The 22,842-nt window shown below is 43.9% G+C and overlaps 18 non-coding genes across 18 annotated transcripts; all 18 read left to right on the plus strand.

Annotated features, from left to right (window-relative positions):
* The first annotated feature begins 1,323 nt into the window (after positions 1-1,323).
* TRNAF-GAA (transfer RNA phenylalanine (anticodon GAA)) lies at positions 1,324-1,396 on the plus strand. The gene has a single exon. It is a non-coding gene; the product is annotated as a tRNA-Phe (tRNA).
* A 270-nt stretch (positions 1,397-1,666) lies between these two features.
* TRNAF-GAA (transfer RNA phenylalanine (anticodon GAA)) lies at positions 1,667-1,739 on the plus strand. The gene has a single exon. It is a non-coding gene; the product is annotated as a tRNA-Phe (tRNA).
* A 1,707-nt stretch (positions 1,740-3,446) lies between these two features.
* Positions 3,447-3,519, plus strand: TRNAF-GAA (transfer RNA phenylalanine (anticodon GAA)). Its single transcript has one exon. It is a non-coding gene; the product is annotated as a tRNA-Phe (tRNA).
* Positions 3,520-3,789: 270 nt separating this feature from the next.
* On the plus strand, positions 3,790-3,862 carry TRNAF-GAA (transfer RNA phenylalanine (anticodon GAA)). Its single transcript has one exon. It is a non-coding gene; the product is annotated as a tRNA-Phe (tRNA).
* A 1,707-nt stretch (positions 3,863-5,569) lies between these two features.
* TRNAF-GAA (transfer RNA phenylalanine (anticodon GAA)) lies at positions 5,570-5,642 on the plus strand. Its single transcript has one exon. It is a non-coding gene; the product is annotated as a tRNA-Phe (tRNA).
* Positions 5,643-6,110: 468 nt separating this feature from the next.
* TRNAF-GAA (transfer RNA phenylalanine (anticodon GAA)) lies at positions 6,111-6,183 on the plus strand. Its single transcript has one exon. It is a non-coding gene; the product is annotated as a tRNA-Phe (tRNA).
* A 1,707-nt stretch (positions 6,184-7,890) lies between these two features.
* TRNAF-GAA (transfer RNA phenylalanine (anticodon GAA)) lies at positions 7,891-7,963 on the plus strand. Its single transcript has one exon. It is a non-coding gene; the product is annotated as a tRNA-Phe (tRNA).
* A 270-nt stretch (positions 7,964-8,233) lies between these two features.
* TRNAF-GAA (transfer RNA phenylalanine (anticodon GAA)) lies at positions 8,234-8,306 on the plus strand. Its single transcript has one exon. It is a non-coding gene; the product is annotated as a tRNA-Phe (tRNA).
* Positions 8,307-10,013: 1,707 nt separating this feature from the next.
* On the plus strand, positions 10,014-10,086 carry TRNAF-GAA (transfer RNA phenylalanine (anticodon GAA)). The gene has a single exon. It is a non-coding gene; the product is annotated as a tRNA-Phe (tRNA).
* A 1,707-nt stretch (positions 10,087-11,793) lies between these two features.
* On the plus strand, positions 11,794-11,866 carry TRNAF-GAA (transfer RNA phenylalanine (anticodon GAA)). Its single transcript has one exon. It is a non-coding gene; the product is annotated as a tRNA-Phe (tRNA).
* A 270-nt stretch (positions 11,867-12,136) lies between these two features.
* TRNAF-GAA (transfer RNA phenylalanine (anticodon GAA)) lies at positions 12,137-12,209 on the plus strand. Its single transcript has one exon. It is a non-coding gene; the product is annotated as a tRNA-Phe (tRNA).
* Positions 12,210-16,044: 3,835 nt separating this feature from the next.
* Positions 16,045-16,117, plus strand: TRNAF-GAA (transfer RNA phenylalanine (anticodon GAA)). The gene has a single exon. It is a non-coding gene; the product is annotated as a tRNA-Phe (tRNA).
* A 270-nt stretch (positions 16,118-16,387) lies between these two features.
* Positions 16,388-16,460, plus strand: TRNAF-GAA (transfer RNA phenylalanine (anticodon GAA)). The gene has a single exon. It is a non-coding gene; the product is annotated as a tRNA-Phe (tRNA).
* Positions 16,461-18,167: 1,707 nt separating this feature from the next.
* On the plus strand, positions 18,168-18,240 carry TRNAF-GAA (transfer RNA phenylalanine (anticodon GAA)). Its single transcript has one exon. It is a non-coding gene; the product is annotated as a tRNA-Phe (tRNA).
* Positions 18,241-20,289: 2,049 nt separating this feature from the next.
* On the plus strand, positions 20,290-20,362 carry TRNAF-GAA (transfer RNA phenylalanine (anticodon GAA)). The gene has a single exon. It is a non-coding gene; the product is annotated as a tRNA-Phe (tRNA).
* A 270-nt stretch (positions 20,363-20,632) lies between these two features.
* TRNAF-GAA (transfer RNA phenylalanine (anticodon GAA)) lies at positions 20,633-20,705 on the plus strand. Its single transcript has one exon. It is a non-coding gene; the product is annotated as a tRNA-Phe (tRNA).
* Positions 20,706-22,412: 1,707 nt separating this feature from the next.
* TRNAF-GAA (transfer RNA phenylalanine (anticodon GAA)) lies at positions 22,413-22,485 on the plus strand. The gene has a single exon. It is a non-coding gene; the product is annotated as a tRNA-Phe (tRNA).
* Positions 22,486-22,755: 270 nt separating this feature from the next.
* Positions 22,756-22,828, plus strand: TRNAF-GAA (transfer RNA phenylalanine (anticodon GAA)). The gene has a single exon. It is a non-coding gene; the product is annotated as a tRNA-Phe (tRNA).
* The last annotated feature ends 14 nt before the right edge of the window (positions 22,829-22,842 follow it).

The raw sequence follows: 22,842 nt of genomic DNA on the forward strand, positions 1-22,842 counted from the left end.
GGTGAACAAGACTTAGCCGGCTTTGAAAGATACTAAAAGTCACGGCGCAGCCAAAACTAGTCTTTAACAACTTGATGCAAGTAAATAGAACTTTTTTGAACCATGGGATGAATAAAATCCAATACATTTTCTTCCTCGTGCTGATGCATCAGACTAGAAAACCAGAAGCAGGTCAGAAAAAGTATCTTCGCGGTCCGAAATGACTTCCATGACAAAAGCTACAATTGCGCAGCTGAAGATTCTCAGCTTCCTCAGGTTGCAGGCCGCTTCTTCTTCCATACACACAAAATGAGAAGCATAACCACTCCTTCCTAGAAAAGGCAATATCACTTATTCAACCAATTTCCTTGCGGAGTCACTTCTCTTGCAGGGTCCCAAAAGACACAGTATACACGCAAGTCATTTGGATTTTGCCTTTCACTTTAGTTTGAAGAAAGATGTATGATTGTATTCCTTTTATCAGGAAAATTGGGTGAAAATGGCTACGTCAGATGAAAAGCAAAGCTTTAAAGCGAAGAAAGATTACAAACTGTATGACTTTTTCAGGGAAAGTGGCTCAAAATGGCTACGTCAGATGAAAAGCAAGAGGGTTAGCAGCTAGATAAGGTTCCTTTCGAAAAGAGAACACTTGGAGCATTTTCCTTCACTCTGGTCCTTTGGTAGTACTACGGCTGGTTTAAGGCTTCTTTAGAGCAGTGTATTTGGACTCCTCAAAACCTCTATCTAGCTTTAAAAATGTAAAGCCATATATTGCTTCCCACGTTGCATTTCATTGATTTCTAGCCTACTCGCATGAATTTGAACAATCTTGAATATTGTAAACTGACTTTGTGAAGATCCACCAACATTTTCTTTTTTGATTTCAGTGAAATGTATTCACAGTGCCCTGTGAGTAGACTTTGCTGTGTCACACATTTCACAGAGTCTGAATTCCAACGTACAGATTTGCTGAGAGGAGGAGTTTCAGGAGGCAGAGTCAGTACAGGAATCACAGCTTGCAGGAAGCAAGGTACCATGGGAGCTGCAGTCCTTAGAAAATGAAAGTAAAGAGCAGAGAAGAAGCTGAACACCATGCCGGAAATCCAGGAAATTGTGGAAATAGATGGCCAGCAGAGAAACAGCAATCACAACATAAAAGGAGGTTACTGAGGCAAGCTTACATTGGTTTGTCAAGGGGAACTATTGCTCCTATTGTTCCTATTGCAATTACCATGCTGATGTTTGAAAATAAAAGTGTAGGCTGGGACTTTAGATCTCCTTTAAGGTCTCTGGGACCCCTTCGCCTTGCCGCCACACACCTGCTGGCTTGCGCCTTTGGAACGTGCCGAAATAGCTCAGTTGGGAGAGCGTTAGACTGAAGATCTAAAGGTCCCTGGTTCGATCCCGGGTTTCGGCATCTGTTGTAGGTTTAAGGAGAGTCCACCTGTCTGTGAGCTGTTGCTTTTCTCATGAATCGGGCTAGCGTATGCTCCATGCTTTGGCTTCTCACCTGTCTCTTGCTCATGACAGAACGGTGGCTTAGTCTCACTAGCAATTTAGTCGTGAATCTTGCTGCCTTTTCTCTTTTCCGGCAACATGCATAGGCATAAAAATCTCAATTCTCCATAGGCTCCTGTCACACCAACTTATAGTAGCCAACAATTGCTGAGGAAAGCACATGTCTTAAGCCGAAATAGCTCAGTTGGGAGAGCGTTAGACTGAAGATCTAAAGGTCCCTGGTTCAATCCCGGGTTTCGGCAACTGCCTCCGTTTCTTTTGGTGTAACGCTTCCCGGCAAGACTGGGCAGACCAAGACCAAGGTTTAGAAACTGGTTCAGTGCATATTAGGGTCTCGGGCGCAGCAGAAAAGCAATTGTACAACTTCCCGCAGTATATGGTTTTCTCAGCCAACGTGCAAGGACATGTCCAAAATCTATTCTTCTCAATAGGACCAGGTTACACCACCACATAGCGCTGCAAAGCCTTGGGGGAAAAAAAGGCTGGCATGTTGCATTGTTGCAGCCCTCACCTGCGTTATGCCAATCAAACCAAGTGGAAGAGTCTGCTTCACAGAGGAAATGCAATGTGTCCGAAAGGAATGGCAGCGCGCAGCCGAGCAAAACAACTTATCAAATGCATTCCGGGGTGAACAAGACTTAGCCGGCTTTGAAAGATACTAAAAGTCACGGCGCAGCCAAAACTAGTCTTTAACAACTTGATGCAAGTAAATAGAACTTTTTTGAACCATGGGATGAATAAAATCCAATACATTTTCTTCCTCGTGCTGATGCATCAGACTAGAAAACCAGAAGCAGGTCAGAAAAAGTATCTTCGCGGTCCGAAATGACTTCCATGACAAAAGCTACAATTGCGCAGCTGAAGATTCTCAGCTTCCTCAGGTTGCAGGCCGCTTCTTCTTCCATACACACAAAATGAGAAGCATAACCACTCCTTCCTAGAAAAGGCAATATCACTTATTCAACCAATTTCCTTGCGGAGTCACTTCTCTTGCAGGGTCCCAAAAGACACAGTATACAAGCAAGTCATTTGGATTTTGCCTTTCACTTTAGTTTGAAGAAAGATGTATGATTGTATTCCTTTTATCAGGAAAATTGGGTGAAAATGGCTACGTCAGATGAAAAGCAAAGCTTTAAAGCGAAGAAAGATTACAAACTGTATGACTTTTTCAGGGAAAGTGGCTCAAAATGGCTACGTCAGATGAAAAGCAAGAGGGTTAGCAGCTAGATAAGGTTCCTTTCGAAAAGAGAACACTTGGAGCATTTTCCTTCACTCTGGTCCTTTGGTAGTACTACGGCTGGTTTAAGGCTTCTTTAGAGCAGTGTATTTGGACTCCTCAAAACCTCTATCTAGCTTTAAAAATGTAAAGCCATATATTGCTTCCCACGTTGCATTTCATTGATTTCTAGCCTACTCGCATGAATTTGAACAATCTTGAATATTGTAAACTGACTTTGTGAAGATCCACCAACATTTTCTTTTTTGATTTCAGTGAAATGTATTCACAGTGCCCTGTGAGTAGACTTTGCTGTGTCACACATTTCACAGAGTCTGAATTCCAACGTACAGATTTGCTGAGAGGAGGAGTTTCAGGAGGCAGAGTCAGTACAGGAATCACAGCTTGCAGGAAGCAAGGTACCATGGGAGCTGCAGTCCTTAGAAAATGAAAGTAAAGAGCAGAGAAGAAGCTGAACACCATGCCGGAAATCCAGGAAATTGTGGAAATAGATGGCCAGCAGAGAAACAGCAATCACAACATAAAAGGAGGTTACTGAGGCAAGCTTACATTGGTTTGTCAAGGGGAACTATTGCTCCTATTGTTCCTATTGCAATTACCATGCTGATGTTTGAAAATAAAAGTGTAGGCTGGGACTTTAGATCTCCTTTAAGGTCTCTGGGACCCCTTCGCCTTGCCGCCACACACCTGCTGGCTTGCTCCTTTGGAACGTGCCGAAATAGCTCAGTTGGGAGAGCGTTAGACTGAAGATCTAAAGGTCCCTGGTTCGATCCCGGGTTTCGGCATCTGTTGTAGGTTTAAGGAGAGTCCACCTGTCTGTGAGCTGTTGCTTTTCTCATGAATCGGGCTAGCGTATGCTCCATCCTTTGGCTTCTCACCTGTCTGTTGCTCATGACAGAACGGTGGCTTAGTCTCACTAGCAATTTAGTCGTGAATCTTGCTGCCTTTTCTCTTTTCCGGCAACATGCATAGGCATAAAAATCTCAATTCTCCATAGGCTCCTGTCACACCAACTTATAGTAGCCAACAATTGCTGAGGAAAGCACATGTCTTAAGCCGAAATAGCTCAGTTGGGAGAGCGTTAGACTGAAGATCTAAAGGTCCCTGGTTCAATCCCGGGTTTCGGCAACTGCCTCCGTTTCTTTTGGTGTAACGCTTCCCGGCAAGACTGGGCAGACCAAGACCAAGGTTTAGAAACTGGTTCAGTGCATATTAGGGTCTCGGGCGCAGCAGAAAAGCAATTGTACAACTTCCCGCAGTATATGGTTTTCTCAGCCAACGTGCAAGGACATGTCCAAAATCTATTCTTCTCAATAGGACCAGGTTACACCACCACATAGCGCTGCAAAGCCTTGGGGGAAAAAAAGGCTGGCATGTTGCATTGTTGCAGCCCTCACCTGCGTTATGCCAATCAAACCAAGTGGAAGAGTCTGCTTCACAGAGGAAATGCAATGTGTCCGAAAGGAATGGCAGCGCGCAGCCGAGCAAAACAACTTATCAAATGCATTCCGGGGTGAACAAGACTTAGCCGGCTTTGAAAGATACTAAAAGTCACGGCGCAGCCAAAACTAGTCTTTGACAACTTGATGCAAGCAAATAGAACTTTTTTGAACCATGGGATGAATAAAATCCAATACATTTTCTTCCTCGTGCTGATGCATCAGACTAGAAAACCAGAAGCAGGTCAGAAAAAGTATCTTCGCGGTCCGAAATGACTTCCATGACAAAAGCTACAATTGCGCAGCTGAAGATTCTCAGCTTCCTCAGGTTGCAGGCCGCTTCTTCTTCCATACACACAAAATGAGAAGCATAACCACTCCTTCCTAGAAAAGGCAATATCACTTATTCAACCAATTTCCTTGCGGAGTCACTTCTCTTGCAGGGTCCCAAAAGACACAGTATACACGCAAGTCATTTGGATTTTGCCTTTCACTTTAGTTTGAAGAAAGATGTATGATTGTATTCCTTTTATCAGGAAAATTGGGTGAAAATGGCTACGTCAGATGAAAAGCAATGCTTTAAAGCGAAGAAAGATTACAAACTGTATGACTTTTTCAGGGAAAGTGGCTCAAAATGGCTACGTCAGATGAAAAGCAAGAGGGTTAGCAGCTAGATAAGGTTCCTTTCGAAAAGAGAACACTTGGAGCATTTTCCTTCACTCTGGTCCTTTGGTAGTACTACGGCTGGTTTAAGGCTTCTTTAGAGCAGTGTATTTGGACTCCTCAAAACCTCTATCTAGCTTTAAAAATGTAAAGCCATATATTGCTTCCCACGTTGCATTTCATTGATTTCTAGCCTACTCGCATGAATTTGAACAATCTTGAATATTGTAAACTGACTTTGTGAAGATCCACCAACATTTTCTTTTTTGATTTCAGTGAAATGTATTCACAGTGCCCTGTGAGTAGACTTTGCTGTGTCACACATTTCACAGAGTCTGAATTCCAACGTACAGATTTGCTGAGAGGAGGAGTTTCAGGAGGCAGAGTCAGTACAGGAATCACAGCTTGCAGGAAGCAAGGTACCATGGGAGCTGCAGTCCTTAGAAAATGAAAGTAAAGAGCAGAGAAGAAGCTGAACACCATGCCGGAAATCCAGGAAATTGTGGAAATAGATGGCCAGCAGAGAAACAGCAATCACAACATAAAAGGAGGTTACTGAGGCAAGCTTACATTGGTTTGTCAAGGGGAACTATTGCTCCTATTGTTCCTATTGCCATTACCATGCTGATGTTTGAAAATAAAAGTGTAGGCTGGGACTTTAGATCTCCTTTAAGGTCTCTGGGACCCCTTCGCCTTGCCGCCACACACCTGCTGGCTTGCTCCTTTGGAATGTGCCGAAATAGCTCAGTTGGGAGAGCGTTAGACTGAAGATCTAAAGGTCCCTGGTTCGATCCCGGGTTTCGGCATCTGTTGTAGGTTTAAGGAGAGTCCACCTGTCTGTGAGCTGTTGCTTTTCTCATGAATCGGGCTAGCGTATGCTCCATGCTTTGGCTTCTCACCTGTCTGTTGCTCATGACAGAACGGTGGCTAAGGCTGGCCATACATTATACAATTATCTGCAGATTTTCTGCCCAATTTCCTTTAGATTTACCTTCAACTATGTAGTGCAAGGGCCTGCCTAATTGGATACAACTGAAAGTGTTGTATAGGTTTGTCCTCCTATTATATAGTTCTTGGTAAATCTAAACCAAAAATCTGCAGATAATTGTATAATGTATGGCCAGCCTTAGTCTCACTAGCAATTTAGTCGTGAATCTTGCTGCCTTTTCTCTTTTCCGGCAACATGCATAGGCATAAAAATCTCAATTCTCCATAGGCTCCTGTCACACCAACTTATAGTAGCCAACAATTGCTGAGGAAAGCACATGTCTTAAGCCGAAATAGCTCAGTTGGGAGAGCGTTAGACTGAAGATCTAAAGGTCCCTGGTTCAATCCCGGGTTTCGGCAACTGCCTCCGTTTCTTTTGGTGTAACGCTTCCCGGCAAGACTGGGCAGACCAAGACCAAGGTTTAGAAACTGGTTCAGTGCATATTAGGGTCTCGGGCGCAGCAGAAAAGCAATTGTACAACTTCCCGCAGTATATGGTTTTCTCAGCCAACGTGCAAGGACATGTCCAAAATCTATTCTTCTCAATAGGACCAGGTTACACCACCACATAGCGCTGCAAAGCCTTGGGGGAAAAAAAGGCTGGCATGTTGCATTGTTGCAGCCCTCACCTGCGTTATGCCAATCAAACCAAGTGGAAGAGTCTGCTTCACAGAGGAAATGCAATGTGTCCGAAAGGAATGGCAGCGCGCAGCCGAGCAAAACAACTTATCAAATGCATTCCGGGGTGAACAAGACTTAGCCGGCTTTGAAAGATACTAAAAGTCACGGCGCAGCCAAAACTAGTCTTTAACAACTTGATGCAAGTAAATAGAACTTTTTTGAACCATGGGATGAATAAAATCCAATACATTTTCTTCCTCGTGCTGATGCATCAGACTAGAAAACCAGAAGCAGGTCAGAAAAAGTATCTTCGCGGTCCGAAATGACTTCCATGACAAAAGCTACAATTGCGCAGCTGAAGATTCTCAGCTTCCTCAGGTTGCAGGCCGCTTCTTCTTCCATACACACAAAATGAGAAGCATAACCACTCCTTCCTAGAAAAGGCAATATCACTTATTCAACCAATTTCCTTGCGGAGTCACTTCTCTTGCAGGGTCCCAAAAGACACAGTATACAAGCAAGTCATTTGGATTTTGCCTTTCACTTTAGTTTGAAGAAAGATGTATGATTGTATTCCTTTTATCAGGAAAATTGGGTGAAAATGGCTACGTCAGATGAAAAGCAAAGCTTTAAAGCGAAGAAAGATTACAAACTGTATGACTTTTTCAGGGAAAGTGGCTCAAAATGGCTACGTCAGATGAAAAGCAAGAGGGTTAGCAGCTAGATAAGGTTCCTTTCGAAAAGAGAACACTTGGAGCATTTTCCTTCACTCTGGTCCTTTGGTAGTACTACGGCTGGTTTAAGGCTTCTTTAGAGCAGTGTATTTGGACTCCTCAAAACCTCTATCTAGCTTTAAAAATGTAAAGCCATATATTGCTTCCCACGTTGCATTTCATTGATTTCTAGCCTACTCGCATGAATTTGAACAATCTTGAATATTGTAAACTGACTTTGTGAAGATCCACCAACATTTTCTTTTTTGATTTCAGTGAAATGTATTCACAGTGCCCTGTGAGTAGACTTTGCTGTGTCACACATTTCACAGAGTCTGAATTCCAACGTACAGATTTGCTGAGAGGAGGAGTTTCAGGAGGCAGAGTCAGTACAGGAATCACAGCTTGCAGGAAGCAAGGTACCATGGGAGCTGCAGTCCTTAGAAAATGAAAGTAAAGAGCAGAGAAGAAGCTGAACACCATGCCGGAAATCCAGGAAATTGTGGAAATAGATGGCCAGCAGAGAAACAGCAATCACAACATAAAAGGAGGTTACTGAGGCAAGCTTACATTGGTTTGTCAAGGGGAACTATTGCTCCTATTGTTCCTATTGCAATTACCATGCTGATGTTTGAAAATAAAAGTGTAGGCTGGGACTTTAGATCTTCTTTAAGGTCTCTGGGACCCCTTCGCCTTGCCGCCACACACCTGCTGGCTTGCTCCTTTGGAACGTGCCGAAATAGCTCAGTTGGGAGAGCGTTAGACTGAAGATCTAAAGGTCCCTGGTTCGATCCCGGGTTTCGGCATCTGTTGTAGGTTTAAGGAGAGTCCACCTGTCTGTGAGCTGTTGCTTTTCTCATGAATCGGGCTAGCGTATGCTCCATGCATTGGCTTCTCACCTGTCTGTTGCTCATGACTGAACGGTGGCTTAGTCTCACTGGCAATTTAGTCGTGAATCTTGCTGCCTTTTCTCTTTTCCGGCAACATGCATAGGCATAAAAATCTCAATTCTCCATAGGCTCCTGTCACACCAACTTATAGTAGCCAACAATTGCTGAGGAAAGCACATGTCTTAAGCCGAAATAGCTCAGTTGGGAGAGCGTTAGACTGAAGATCTAAAGGTCCCTGGTTCAATCCCGGGTTTCGGCAACTGCCTCCGTTTCTTTTGGTGTAACGCTTCCCGGCAAGACTGGGCAGACCAAGACCAAGGTTTAGAAACTGGTTCAGTGCATATTAGGGTCTCGGGCGCAGCAGAAAAGCAATTGTACAACTTCCCGCAGTATATGGTTTTCTCAGCCAACGTGCAAGGACATGTCCAAAATCTATTCTTCTCAATAGGACCAGGTTACACCACCACATAGCGCTGCAAAGCCTTGGGGGAAAAAAAGGCTGGCATGTTGCATTGTTGCAGCCCTCACCTGCGTTATGCCAATCAAACCAAGTGGAAGAGTCTGCTTCACAGAGGAAATGCAATGTGTCCGAAAGGAATGGCAGCGCGCAGCCGAGCAAAACAACTTATCAAATGCATTCCGGGGTGAACAAGACTTAGCCGGCTTTGAAAGATACTAAAAGTCACGGCGCAGCCAAAACTAGTCTTTAACAACTTGATGCAAGTAAATAGAACTTTTTTGAACCATGGGATGAATAAAATCCAATACATTTTCTTCCTCGTGCTGATGCATCAGACTAGAAAACCAGAAGCAGGTCAGAAAAAGTATCTTCGCGGTCCGAAATGACTTCCATGACAAAAGCTACAATTGCGCAGCTGAAGATTCTCAGCTTCCTCAGGTTGCAGGCCGCTTCTTCTTCCATACACACAAAATGAGAAGCATAACCACTCCTTCCTAGAAAAGGCAATATCACTTATTCAACCAATTTCCTTGCGGAGTCACTTCTCTTGCAGGGTCCCAAAAGACACAGTATACAAGCAAGTCATTTGGATTTTGCCTTTCACTTTAGTTTGAAGAAAGATGTATGATTGTATTCCTTTTATCAGGAAAATTGGGTGAAAATGGCTACGTCAGATGAAAAGCAAAGCTTTAAAGCGAAGAAAGATTACAAACTGTATGACTTTTTCAGGGAAAGTGGCTCAAAATGGCTACGTCAGATGAAAAGCAAGAGGGTTAGCAGCTAGATAAGGTTCCTTTCGAAAAGAGAACACTTGGAGCATTTTCCTTCACTCTGGTCCTTTGGTAGTACTACGGCTGGTTTAAGGCTTCTTTAGAGCAGTGTATTTGGACTCCTCAAAACCTCTATCTAGCTTTAAAAATGTAAAGCCATATATTGCTTCCCACGTTGCATTTCATTGATTTCTAGCCTACTCGCATGAATTTGAACAATCTTGAATATTGTAAACTGACTTTGTGAAGATCCACCAACATTTTCTTTTTTGATTTCAGTGAAATGTATTCACAGTGCCCTGTGAGTAGACTTTGCTGTGTCACACATTTCACAGAGTCTGAATTCCAACGTACAGATTTGCTGAGAGGAGGAGTTTCAGGAGGCAGAGTCAGTACAGGAATCACAGCTTGCAGGAAGCAAGGTACCATGGGAGCTGCAGTCCTTAGAAAATGAAAGTAAAGAGCAGAGAAGAAGCTGAACACCATGCCGGAAATCCAGGAAATTGTGGAAATAGATGGCCAGCAGAGAAACAGCAATCACAACATAAAAGGAGGTTACTGAGGCAAGCTTACATTGGTTTGTCAAGGGGAACTATTGCTCCTATTGTTCCTATTGCCATTACCATGCTGATGTTTGAAAATAAAAGTGTAGGCTGGGACTTTAGATCTCCTTTAAGGTCTCTGGGACCCCTTCGCCTTGCCGCCACACACCTGCTGGCTTGCTCCTTTGGAATGTGCCGAAATAGCTCAGTTGGGAGAGCGTTAGACTGAAGATCTAAAGGTCCCTGGTTCAATCCCGGGTTTCGGCAACTGCCTCCGTTTCTTTTGGTGTAACGCTTCCCGGCAAGACTGGGCAGACCAAGACCAAGGTTTAGAAACTGGTTCAGTGCATATTAGGGTCTCGGGCGCAGCAGAAAAGCAATTGTACAACTTCCCGCAGTATATGGTTTTCTCAGCCAACGTGCAAGGACATGTCCAAAATCTATTCTTCTCAATAGGACCAGGTTACACCACCACATAGCGCTGCAAAGCCTTGGGGGAAAAAAAGGCTGGCATGTTGCATTGTTGCAGCCCTCACCTGCGTTATGCCAATCAAACCAAGTGGAAGAGTCTGCTTCACAGAGGAAATGCAATGTGTCCGAAAGGAATGGCAGCGCGCAGCCGAGCAAAACAACTTATCAAATGCATTCCGGGGTGAACAAGACTTAGCCGGCTTTGAAAGATACTAAAAGTCACGGCGCAGCCAAAACTAGTCTTTGACAACTTGATGCAAGTAAATAGAACTTTTTTGAACCATGGGATGAATAAAATCCAATACATTTTCTTCCTCGTGCTGATGCATCAGACTAGAAAACCAGAAGCAGGTCAGAAAAAGTATCTTCGCGGTCCGAAATGACTTCCATGACAAAAGCTACAATTGCGCAGCTGAAGATTCTCAGCTTCCTCAGGTTGCAGGCCGCTTCTTCTTCCATACACACAAAATGAGAAGCATAACCACTCCTTCCTAGAAAAGGCAATATCACTTATTCAACCAATTTCCTTGCGGAGTCACTTCTCTTGCAGGGTCCCAAAAGACACAGTATACACGCAAGTCATTTGGATTTTGCCTTTCACTTTAGTTTGAAGAAAGATGTATGATTGTATGCCTTTTATCAGGAAAATTGGGTGAAAATGGCTACGTCAGATGAAAAGCAAAGCTTTAAAGCGAAGAAAGATTACAAACTGTATGACTTTTTCAGGGAAAGTGGCTCAAAATGGCTACGTCAGATGAAAAGCAAGAGGGTTAGCAGCTAGATAAGGTTCCTTTCGAAAAGAGAACACTTGGAGCATTTTCCTTCACTCTGGTCCTTTGGTAGTACTACGGCTGGTTTAAGGCTTCTTTAGAGCAGTGTATTTGGACTCCTCAAAACCTCTATCTAGCTTTAAAAATGTAAAGCCATATATTGCTTCCCACGTTGCATTTCATTGATTTCTAGCCTACTCGCATGAATTTGAACAATCTTGAATATTGTAAACTGACTTTGTGAAGATCCACCAACATTTTCTTTTTTGATTTCAGTGAAATGTATTCACAGTGCCCTGTGAGTAGACTTTTCTGTGTCACACATTTCACAGAGTCTGATTTCCAACGTACAGATTTGCTGAGAGGAGGAGTTTCAGGAGGCAGAGTCAGTACAGGAATCACAGCTTGCAGGCAGCAAGGTACCATGGGAGCTGCAGTCCTTAGAAAATTAAAGTAAAGAGCAGAGAAGAAGCTGAACACCATGCCGGAAATCCAGGAAATTGTGGAAATAGATGGCCAGCAGAGAAACAGCAATCACAACATAAAAGGAGGTTACTGACGCAAGCTTACATTGGTTTGTCAAGGGGAACTATTGCTCCTATTGTTCCTATTGCCATTACCATGCTGATGTTTGAAAATAAAAGTGTAGGCTGGGACTTTAGATCTCCTTTAAGGTCTCTGGGACCCCTTCGCCTTGCCGCCACACACCTGCTGGCTTGCTCCTTTGGAATGTGCTGAAATAGCTCAGTTGGGAGAGCGTTAGACTGAAGATCTAAAGGTCCCTGGTTCGATCCCGGGTTTCGGCATCTGTTGTAGGTTTAAGGAGAGTCCACCTGTCTGTGAGCTGTTGCTTTTCTCATGAATCGGGCTAGCGTATGCTCCATGCATTGGCTTCTCACCTGTCTGTTGCTCATGACTGAACGGTGGCTTAGTCTCCCTGGCAATTTAGTCGTGAATCTTGCTGCCTTTTCTCTTTTCCGGCAACATGCATAGGCATAAAAATCTCAATTCTCCATAGGCTCCTGTCACACCAACTTATAGTAGCCAACAATTGCTGAGGAAAGCACACGTCTTAAGCCGAAATAGCTCAGTTGGGAGAGCGTTAGACTGAAGATCTAAAGGTCCCTGGTTCAATCCCGGGTTTCGGCAACTGCCTGTGTTTGTTTTGGTGTAACACTTCCCGGCAAGACTGGGCAGACCAAGACCAAGACCAAGGTTTGGAAACTGGGTCAGTGCATATTAGGGTCTCGGGCGCAGCAGAAAAGCAATTGTACAACTTCCCGCAGTATATGGTTTTCTCAGCCAATGTGCAAGGACATGTCCAAAATCTATTCTTCTCAATAGGACCAGGTAACACCACCACATAGCGCTGCAAACCCTTGGGGGAAAAAAAGGCTGGCATGTTGCATTGTTGCAGCCCTCACCTGCATTATGCCAATCAAACCAAGTGGAAGAGTCTGCTTTACAGAGGAAATGCAATGTGTCCGAAAGGAATGGCAGTGCGCAGCCGAGCAAAACAACTTATCAAATGCATTCCGGGGTGAACAAGACTTAGCCGGCTTTGAAAGATACTAAAAGTCACGGCGCCGCCAAAACTAGTCTTTGACAACTTGATGCAAGTAAATAGAACTTTTTTGAACCATGGGATGAATAAAATGCAATACATTTTCTTCCTCGTGCTGTTGCATTAGACTAGAAACCAGAAGCAGGTCAGAAAAAGTATCTTCGCGGTCCGAAATGACTTCCATGACAAAAGCTACAATTGCGCAGCTGAAGATTCTCAGCTTCCTCAGGTTGCAGGCCGCTTCTTCTTCCATGCACACAAAATGAGAAGCATAACCACTCCTTCCTAGAAAAGGCAATATCACTTATTCAACCAATTTCCTTGCGGAGTCACTTCTCTTGCAGGGTCCCAAAAGACACAGTATACACGCAAGTCATTTGGATTTTGCCTTTCACTTTAGTTTGAAGAAAGATGTATGATTGTATGCCTTTTATCAGGAAAATTGGGTGAAAATGGCTACGTCAGATGAAAAGCAAAGCTTTAAAGCGAAGAAAGATTACAAACTGTATGACTTTTTCAGGGAAAGTGGCTCAAAATGGCTACGTCAGATGAAAAGCAAGAGGGTTAGCAGCTAGATAAGGTTCCTTTCGAAAAGAGAACACTTGGAGCATTTTCCTTCACTCTGGTCCTTTGGTAGTACTACGGCTGGTTTAAGGCTTCTTTAGAGCAGTGTATTTGGACTCCTCAAAACCTCTATCTAGCTTTAAAAATGTAAAGCCATATATTGCTTCCCACGTTGCATTTCATTGATTTCTAGCCTACTCGCATGAATTTGAACAATCTTGAATATTGTAAACTGACTTTGTGAAGATCCACCAACATTTTCTTTTTTGATTTCAGTGAAATGTATTCACAGTGCCCTGTGAATAGACTTTGCTGTGTCACACATTTCACAGAGTCTGATTTCCAACGTACAGATTTGCTGAGAGGAGGAGTTTCAGGAGGCAGAGTCAGTAAAGGAATCACAGCTTGCAGGCAGCAAGGTACCATGGGAGCTGCAGTCCTTAGAAAATGAAAGTAAAGAGCAGAGAAGAAGCTGAACACCATGCCGGAAATCCAGGAAATTGTGGAAATAGATGGCCAGCAGAGAAACAGCAATCACAACATAAAAGGAGGTTACTGAGGCAAGCTTACATTGGTTTGTCAAGGGGAACTATTGCTCCTATTGTTCCTATTGCCATTACCATGCTGATGTTTGAAAATAAAAGTTTAGGCTGGGACTTTAGATCTCCTTTAAGGTCTCTGGGACCCCTTCGCCTTACCGCCACACACCTGCTGGCTTGCTCATTTGGAACGTGCTGAAATAACTCAGTTGGGAGAGCGTTAGACTGAAGATCTAAAGGTCCCTGGTTCGATCCCGGGTTTCGGCATCTGTTGTAGGTTTAAGGAGAGTCCACCTGTCTGTGAGCTGTTGCTTTTCTCATGAATCGGGCTAGCGTATGCTCCATGCTTTGGCTTCTCACCTGTCTGTTGCTCATGACAGAACGGTGGCTTAGTCTCACTGGCAATTTAGTCGTGAATCTTGCTGCCTTTTCTCTTTTCCGGCAACATGCATAGGCATAAAAATCTCAATTCTCCATAGGCTCCTGTCACACCAACTTATAGTAGCCAACAATTGCTGAGGAAAGCACACATCTTAAGCCGAAATAGCTCAGTTGGGAGAGCGTTAGACTGAAGATCTAAAGGTCCCTGGTTCAATCCTGGGTTTCGGCAACTGCCTGCGTTTCTTTTGGTGTAACGCTTCCCGGCAAGACTGGGCAGACCAAGACCAAGGTTTAGAAACTGGTTCAGTGCATATTAGGGTATCGGGCGCAGCAGAAAAGCAATTGTACAACTTCCCGCAGTATATGGTTTTCTCAGCCAACGTGCAAGGACATGTCCAAAATCTATTCTTCTCAATAGGACCAGGTTACACCACCACATAGCGCTGCAAAGCCTTGGGGGAAAAAAAGGCTGGCATGTTGCATTGTTGCAGCCCTCACCTGCGTTATGCCAATCAAACCAAGTGGAAGAGTCTGCTTCACAGAGGAAATGCAATGTGTCCGAAAGCAATGGCAGCGCGCAGCCGAGCAAAACAACTTATCAAATGCATTCCGGGGTGAACAAGACTTAGCCGGCTTTGAAAGATACTAAAAGTCACGGCGCCGCCAAAACTAGTCTTTGACAACTTGATGCAAGTAAATAGAACTTTTTTGAACCATGGGATGAATAAAATCCAATACATTTTCTTCCTCGTGCTGATGCATCAGACTAAAAAACCAGAAGCAGGTCAGAAAAAGTATCTTCGCGGTCCGAAATGACTTCCATGACAAAAGCTACAATTGCGCAGCTGAAGATTCTCAGCTTCCTCAGGTTGCAGGCCGCTTCTTCTTCCATACACACAAAATGAGAAGCATAACCACTCCTTCCTAGAAAAGGCAATATCACTTATTCAACCAATTTCCTTGCGGAGTCACTTCTCTTGCAGGGTCCCAAAAGACACAGTATACACGCAAGTCATTTGGATTTTGCCTTTCACTTTAGTTTGAAGAAAGATGTATGATTGTATGCCTTTTATCAGGAAAATTGGGTGAAAATGGCTACGTCAGATGAAAAGCAAAGCTTTAAAGCGAAGAAAGATTACAAACTGTATGACTTTTTCAGGGAAAGTGGCTCAAAATGGCTACGTCAGATGAAAAGCAAGAGGGTTAGCAGCTAGATAAGGTTCCTTTCGAAAAGAGAACACTTGGAGCATTTTCCTTCACTCTGGTCCTTTGGTAGTACAACGGCTGGTTTAAGGCTTCTTTAGAGCAGTGTATTTGGACTCCTCAAAACCTCTATCTAGCTTTAAAAATGTAAAGCCATATATTGCTTCCCACGTTGCATTTCATTGATTTCTAGCCTACTCGCATGAATTTGAACAATCTTGAATATTGTAAACTGACTTTGTGAAGATCCACCAACATTTTCTTTTTTGATTTCAGTGAAATGTATTCACAGTGCCCTGTGAGTAGACTTTGCTGTGTCACACATTTCACAGAGTCTGATTTCCAACGTACAGATTTCCTGAGAGGAGGAGTTTCAGGAGGCAGAGTCAGTACAGGAATCACAGCTTGCAGGAAGCAAGGTACCATGGGAGCTGCAGTCCTTAGAAAATGAAAGTAAAGAGCAGAGAAGAAGCTGAACACCATGCCGGAAATCCAGGAAATTGTGGAAATAGATGGCCAGCAGAGAAACAGCAATCACAACATAAAAGGAGGTTACTGAGGCAAGCTTACATTGGTTTGTCAAGGGGAACTATTGCTCCTATTGTTCCTATTGCCATTACCATGCTGATGTTTGAATATAAAAGTGTAGGCTGGGACTTTAGATCTCCTTTAAGGTCTCTGGGACCCCTTCGCCTTGCCGCCACACACCTGCTGGCTTGCTCCTTTGGAATGTGCCGAAATAGCTCAGTTGGGAGAGCGTTAGACTGAAGATCTAAAGGTCCCTGGTTCGATCCCGGGTTTCGGCATCTGTTGTAGGTTTAAGGAGAGTCCACCTGTCTGTGAGCTGTTGCTTTTCTCATGAATCGGGCTAGCGTATGCTCCATGCTTTGGCTTCTCACCTGTCTGTTGCTCATGACAGAACGGTGGCTTAGTCTCACTAGCAATTTAGTCGTGAATCTTGCTGCCTTTTCTCTTTTCCGGCAACATGCATAGGCATAAAAATCTCAATTCTCCATAGGCTCCTGTCACACCAACTTATAGTAGCCAACAATTGCTGAGGAAAGCACATGTCTTAAGCCGAAATAGCTCAGTTGGGAGAGCGTTAGACTGAAGATCTAAAGGTTCCTGGTTCAATCCCGGGTTTCGGCAACTGCCTCCATTTCTTTTGGTGTAACGCTTCCCGGCAAGACTGGGCAGACCAAGACCAAGGTTTAGAAACTGGTTCAGTGCATATTAGGGTATCGGGCGCAGCAGAAAAGCAATTGTACAACTTCCCGCAGTATATGGTTTTCTCAGCCAACGTGCAAGGACATGTCCAAAATCTATTCTTCTCAATAGGACCAGGTTACACCACCACATAGCGCTGCAAAGCCTTGGGGGAAAAAAAGGCTGGCATGTTGCATTGTTGCAGCCCTCACCTGCGTTATGCCAATCAAACCAAGTGGAAGAGTCTGCTTCACAGAGGAAATGCAATGTGTCCGAAAGGAATGGCAGCGCGCAGCCGAGCAAAACAACTTATCAAATGCATTCCGGGGTGAACAAGACTTAGCCGGCTTTGAAAGATACTAAAAGTCACGGCGCCGCCAAAACTAGTCTTTGACAACTTGATGCAAGTAAATAGAACTTTTTTGAACCATGGGATGAATAAAATCCAATACATTTTCTTCCTCGTGCTGATGCATCAGACTAAAAAACCAGAAGCAGGTCAGAAAAAGTATCTTCGCGGTCCGAAATGACTTCCATGACAAAAGCTACAATTGCGCAGCTGAAGATTCTCAGCTTCCTCAGGTTGCAGGCCGCTTCTTCTTCCATACACACAAAATGAGAAGCATAACCACTCCTTCCTAGAAAAGGCAATATCACTTATTCAACCAATTTCCTTGCGGAGTCACTTCTCTTGCAGGGTCCCAAAAGACACAGTATACACGCAAGTCATTTGGATTTTGCCTTTCACTTTAGTTTGAAGAAAGATGTATGATTGTATGCCTTTTATCAGGAACATTGGGTGAAAATGGCTACGTCAGATGAAAAGCAAAGCTTTAAAGCGAAGAAAGATTACAAACTGTATGACTTTTTCAGGGAAAGTGGCTCAAAATGGCTACGTCAGATGAAAAGCAAGAGGGTTAGCAGCTAGATAAGGTTCCTTTCGAAAAGAGAACACTTGGAGCATTTTCCTTCACTCTGGTCCTTTGATAGTACAACGGCTGGTTTAAGGCTTCTTTAGAGCAGTGTATTTGGACTCCTCAAAACCTCTATCTAGCTTTAAAAATGTAAAGCCATATATTGCTTCCCACGTTGCATTTCATTGATTTCTAGCCTACTCGCATGAATTTGAACAATCTTGAATATTGTAAACTGACTTTGTGAAGATCCACCAACATTTTCTTTTTTGATTTCAGTGAAATGTATTCACAGTGCCCTGTGAGTAGACTTTGCTGTGTCACACATTTCACAGAGTCTGATTTCCAACGTACAGATTTCCTGAGAGGAGGAGTTTCAGGAGGCAGAGTCAGTACAGGAATCACAGCTTGCAGGCAGCAAGGTACCATGGGAGCTGCAGTCCTTAGAAAATGAAAGTAAAGAGCAGAGAAGAAGCTGAACACCATGCCGGAAATCCAGGAAATTGTGGAAATAGATGGCCAGCAGAGAAACAGCAATCACAACATAAAAGGAGGTTACTGAGGCAAGCTTACATTGGTTTGTCAAGGGGAACTATTGCTCCTATTGTTCCTATTGCCATTACCATGCTGATGTTTGAAAATAAAAGTGTAGGCTGGGACTTTAGATCTCCTTTAAGGTCTCTGGGACCCCTTCGCCTTGCCGCCACACACCTGCTGGCTTGCTCCTTTGGAATGTGCCGAAATAGCTCAGTTGGGAGAGCGTTAGACTGAAGATCTAAAGGTCCCTGGTTCGATCCCGGGTTTCGGCATCTGTTGTAGGTTTAAGGAGAGTCCACCTGTCTGTGAGCTGTTGCTTTTCTCATGAATCGGGCTAGCGTATGCTCCATGCTTTGGCTTCTCACCTGTCTGTTGCTCATGACTGAACGGTGGCTTAGTCTCACTGGCAATTTAGTCGTGAATCTTGCTGCCTTTTCTCTTTTCCGGCAACATGCATAGGCATAAAAATCTCAATTCTCCATAGGCTCCTGTCACACCAACTTATAGTAGCCAACAATTGCTGAGGAAAGCACATGTCTTAAGACGAAATAGCTCAGTTGGGAGAGCGTTAGACTGAAGATCTAAAGGTCCCTGGTTCTATTCCGGGTTTTGGCAACTGCCTGCGTTTCGTTTGGTGTAACGCTTCCCGGCAAGACTGGGCAGACCAAGACCAAGGTTTAGAAACTGGTTCAGTGCATATTAGGGTCTCGGGCGCAGCAGAAAAGCAATTGTACAACTTCCCGCAGTATATGGTTTTCTCAGCCAACGTGCAAGGACATGTCCAAAATCTATTCTACTCAATAGGACCAGGTTACACCACCACATAGCACTGCAAAGCCTTGGGGGAAAAAAAGGCTGGCATGTTGCATTGTTGCAGCCCTCACCTGCGTTATGCCAATCAAACCAAGTGGAAGAGTCTGCTTCACAGAGGAAATGCAATGTGTCCGAAAGGAATGGCAGCGCGCAGCCGAGCAAAACAACTTATCAAATGCATTCCGGGGTGAACAAGACTTAGCCGGCTTTGAAAGATACTAAAAGTCACGGCGCTGCCAAAACTAGTCTTTGACAACTTGATGCAAGTAAATAGAACTTTTTTGAACCATGGGATGAATAAAATCCAATACATTTTCTTCCTCGTGCTGATGCATCAGACTAGAAACCAGAAGCAGGTCAGAAAAAGTATCTTCGCGGTCCGAAATGACTTCCATGACAAAAGTTACAATTGCGCAGCTGAATATTCTCAGCTTCCTCAGGTTGCAGGCCGCTTCTTCTTCCATGCACACAAAATGAGAAGCATAACCACTCCTTCCTAGAAAAGGCAATATCACTTATTCAACCAATTTCCTTGCGGAGTCACTTCTCTTGCAGGGTCCCAAAAGACACAGTATACACGCAAGTCATTTGGATTTTGCCTTTCACTTTAGTTTGAAGAAAGATGTATGATTGTATGCCTTTTATCAGGAAAATTGGGTGAAAATGGCTACGTCAGATGAAAAGCAAAGCTTTAAAGCAAAGAAAGATTACAAACTGTATGACTTTTTCAGGGAAAGTGGCTCAAAATGGCTACGTCAGATGAAAAGCAAGAGGGTTAGCAGCTAGATAAGGTTCCTTTCGAAAAGAGAACACTTGGAGCATTTTCCTTCACTCTGGTCCTTTGGTAGTACTACGGCTGGTTTAAGGCTTCTTTAGAGCAGTGTATTTGGACTCCTCAAAACCTCTATCTAGCTTTAAAAATGTAAAGCCATATATTGCTTCCCACGTTGCATTTCATTGATTTCTAGCCTACTCGCATGAATTTGAACAATCTTGAATATTGTAAACTGACTTTGTGAAGATCCACCAACATTTTCTTTTTTGATTTCAGTGAAATGTATTCACAGTGCCCTGTGAGTAGACTTTGCTGTGTCACACATTTCACAGAGTCTGAATTCCAACGTACAGATTTGCTGAGAGGAGGAGTTTCAGGAGGCAGAGTCAGTACAGGAATCACAGCTTGCAGGAAGCAAGGTACCATGGGAGCTGCAGTCCTTAGAAAATGAAAGTAAAGAGCAGAGAAGAAGCTGAACACCATGCCGGAAATCCAGGAAATTGTGGAAATAGATGGCCAGCAGAGAAACAGCAATCACAACATAAAAGGAGGTTACTGAGGCAAGCTTACATTGGTTTGTCAAGGGGAACTATTGCTCCTATTGTTCCTATTGCAATTACCATGCTGATGTTTGAAAATAAAAGTGTAGGCTGGGACTTTAGATCTCCTTTAAGGTCTCTGGGACCCCTTCGCCTTGCCGCCACACACCTGCTGGCTTGCTCCTTTGGAACGTGCCGAAATAGCTCAGTTGGGAGAGCGTTAGACTGAAGATCTAAAGGTCCCTGGTTCGATCCCGGGTTTCGGCATCTGTTGTAGGTTTAAGGAGAGTCCACCTGTCTGTGAGCTGTTGCTTTTCTCATGAATCGGGCTAGCGTATGCTCCATGCTTTGGCTTCTCACCTGTCTGTTGCTCATGACAGAACGGTGGCTTAGTCTCACTGGCAATTTAGTCGTGAATCTTGCTGCCTTTTCTCTTTTCCGGCAACATGCATAGGCATAAAAATCTCAATTCTCCATAGGCTCCTGTCACACCAACTTATAGTAGCCAACAATTGCTGAGGAAAGCACATGTCTTAAGCCGAAATAGCTCAGTTGGGAGAGCGTTAGACTGAAGATCTAAAGGTCCCTGGTTCAATCCCGGGTTTCGGCAACTGCCTCCGTTTCTTTTGGTGTAACGCTTCCCGGCAAGACTGGGCAGACCAAGACCAAGGTTTAGAAACTGGTTCAGTGCATATTAGGGTCTCGGGCGCAGCAGAAAAGCAATTATACAACTTCCCGCAGTATATGGTTTTCTCAGCCAACGTGCAAGGACATGTCCAAAATCTATTCTTCTCAATAGGACCAGGTTACACCACCACATAGCGCTGCAAAGCCTTGGGGGAAAAAAAGGCTGGCATGTTGCATTGTTGCAGCCCTCACCTGCGTTATGCCAATCAAACCAAGTGGAAGAGTCTGCTTCACAGAGGAAATGCAATGTGTCCGAAAGGAATGGCAGCGCGCAGCCGAGCAAAACAACTTATCAAATGCATTCCGGGGTGAACAAGACTTAGCCGGCTTTGAAAGATACTAAAAGTCACGGCGCAGCCAAAACTAGTCTTTGACAACTTGATGCAAGCAAATAGAACTTTTTTGAACCATGGGATGAATAAAATCCAATACATTTTCTTCCTCGTGCTGATGCATCAGACTAGAAAACCAGAAGCAGGTCAGAAAAAGTATCTTCGCGGTCCGAAATGACTTCCATGACAAAAGCTACAATTGCGCAGCTGAAGATTCTCAGCTTCCTCAGGTTGCAGGCCGCTTCTTCTTCCATACACACAAAATGAGAAGCATAACCACTCCTTCCTAGAAAAGGCAATATCACTTATTCAACCAATTTCCTTGCGGAGTCACTTCTCTTGCAGGGTCCCAAAAGACACAGTATACACGCAAGTCATTTGGATTTTGCCTTTCACTTTAGTTTGAAGAAAGATGTATGATTGTATTCCTTTTATCAGGAAAATTGGGTGAAAATGGCTACGTCAGATGAAAAGCAATGCTTTAAAGCGAAGAAAGATTACAAACTGTATGACTTTTTCAGGGAAAGTGGCTCAAAATGGCTACGTCAGATGAAAAGCAAGAGGGTTAGCAGCTAGATAAGGTTCCTTTCGAAAAGAGAACACTTGGAGCATTTTCCTTCACTCTGGTCCTTTGGTAGTACTACGGCTGGTTTAAGGCTTCTTTAGAGCAGTGTATTTGGACTCCTCAAAACCTCTATCTAGCTTTAAAAATGTAAAGCCATATATTGCTTCCCACGTTGCATTTCATTGATTTCTAGCCTACTCGCATGAATTTGAACAATCTTGAATATTGTAAACTGACTTTGTGAAGATCCACCAACATTTTCTTTTTTGATTTCAGTGAAATGTATTCACAGTGCCCTGTGAGTAGACTTTGCTGTGTCACACATTTCACAGAGTCTGAATTCCAACGTACAGATTTGCTGAGAGGAGGAGTTTCAGGAGGCAGAGTCAGTACAGGAATCACAGCTTGCAGGAAGCAAGGTACCATGGGAGCTGCAGTCCTTAGAAAATGAAAGTAAAGAGCAGAGAAGAAGCTGAACACCATGCCGGAAATCCAGGAAATTGTGGAAATAGATGGCCAGCAGAGAAACAGCAATCACAACATAAAAGGAGGTTACTGAGGCAAGCTTACATTGGTTTGTCAAGGGGAACTATTGCTCCTATTGTTCCTATTGCCATTACCATGCTGATGTTTGAAAATAAAAGTGTAGGCTGGGACTTTAGATCTCCTTTAAGTTCTCTGGGACCCCTTCGCCTTGCCGCCACACACCTGCTGGCTTGCTCCTTTGGAATGTGCCGAAATAGCTCAGTTGGGAGAGCGTTAGACTGAAGATCTAAAGGTCCCTGGTTCGATCCCGGGTTTCGGCATCTGTTGTAGGTTTAAGGAGAGTCCACCTGTCTGTGAGCTGTTGCTTTTCTCATGAATCGGGCTAGCGTATGCTCCATGCTTTGGCTTCTCACCTGTCTGTTGCTCATGACAGAACGGTGGCTTAGTCTCACTAGCAATTTAGTCGTGAATCTTGCTGCCTTTTCTCTTTTCCGGCAACATGCATAGGCATAAAAATCTCAATTCTCCATAGGCTCCTGTCACACCAACTTATAGTAGCCAACAATTGCTGAGGAAAGCACATGTCTTAAGCCGAAATAGCTCAGTTGGGAGAGCGTTAGACTGAAGATCTAAAGGTCCCTGGTTCAATCCCGGGTTTCGGCAACTGCCTGCGTTTC

This window comes from Staurois parvus, unplaced genomic scaffold (assembly GCF_062004578.1).
Source record: "Staurois parvus isolate SC_StPar_1 unplaced genomic scaffold, SC_StPar_1.0 ptg000126l, whole genome shotgun sequence".
Lineage (NCBI taxonomy): Eukaryota > Metazoa > Chordata > Amphibia > Anura > Ranidae > Staurois > Staurois parvus.